Source organism: Arachis duranensis, chromosome 6 (genome assembly GCF_000817695.3).
Source record: "Arachis duranensis cultivar V14167 chromosome 6, aradu.V14167.gnm2.J7QH, whole genome shotgun sequence".
NCBI classification, from domain to species: domain Eukaryota; kingdom Viridiplantae; phylum Streptophyta; class Magnoliopsida; order Fabales; family Fabaceae; genus Arachis; species Arachis duranensis.
The window spans coordinates 85,662,047-85,662,918 of NC_029777.3; positions in this window are offsets into that span (position 1 = coordinate 85,662,047).

Genomic DNA, 872 nt, shown 5'->3' on the forward strand with positions numbered 1-872 from the left:
GCTCTTCTTCCTTGAAGAATTCGGTTAGGTCCTCTACAGAGAGTTGTGCCTTAGCTTCTCTTAGCTTTCGCTTCAAGGTCCTTTCAGGTTCAGGGTCAGCCTTAACAAGAATGCTTTTGTCTTTGCTCCTGCTCATAAGAAAGAGAAGAGAACAAGGAAATATGGAATCCTCTATGTCACAGTATAGAGATTCCTTGAGGTGTCAGAAGAAAAAGAAAAATGGAAGGCAGAAGTAGAAAATTCGAACTTATCAAAGAAGATGAAGTTCGAATTTTGCATTAAGGAATATTGTTAGTCCATAAATAGAAGGATGTGAGAAGAAGGGAAGTAATTTTCGAAAATTAAGGAAAAGATTTTGAAAACATTTTTGAAAAACACTAATTGATTTTCGAAAATGAAAGTGGGAAAGAAGTAAAGTGATTTTTGAAAAAGATTTTGAAATTAGAAATCAAAAAGATTTGATTGAAATTTATTTTGAAAAAGATGTGGTTAAGAAGATATGATTAGTTTAAAAAAAATGTGATTGAGAAGATATGATTTGAAAGACATTTTAAAAGGATTTGATCTTAAAAATTAATGACTTGGCTATCAAGAAAAGATATGATTCAAACATTAAACCTTTCTCAACAGAAAAGGCAACATACTTGAAATGTTGAATCAAATCATTAATTGATAGCAAGTATCTTTGAAAATAGAAAGAAATCAATTTGAAAACATATGATTGAAAAGATATGATTTGAAAAAGATTTGATTTTGAAAAACTTTGAAAACCTGAAAAAAAAATTGCATTGAAAAACAGAATCTTCCCTCTTGTACCATCCTGGCGTTAAACGCCCAGAATGGTGCACATTCTGGCGTTTAACGCCCAAAAC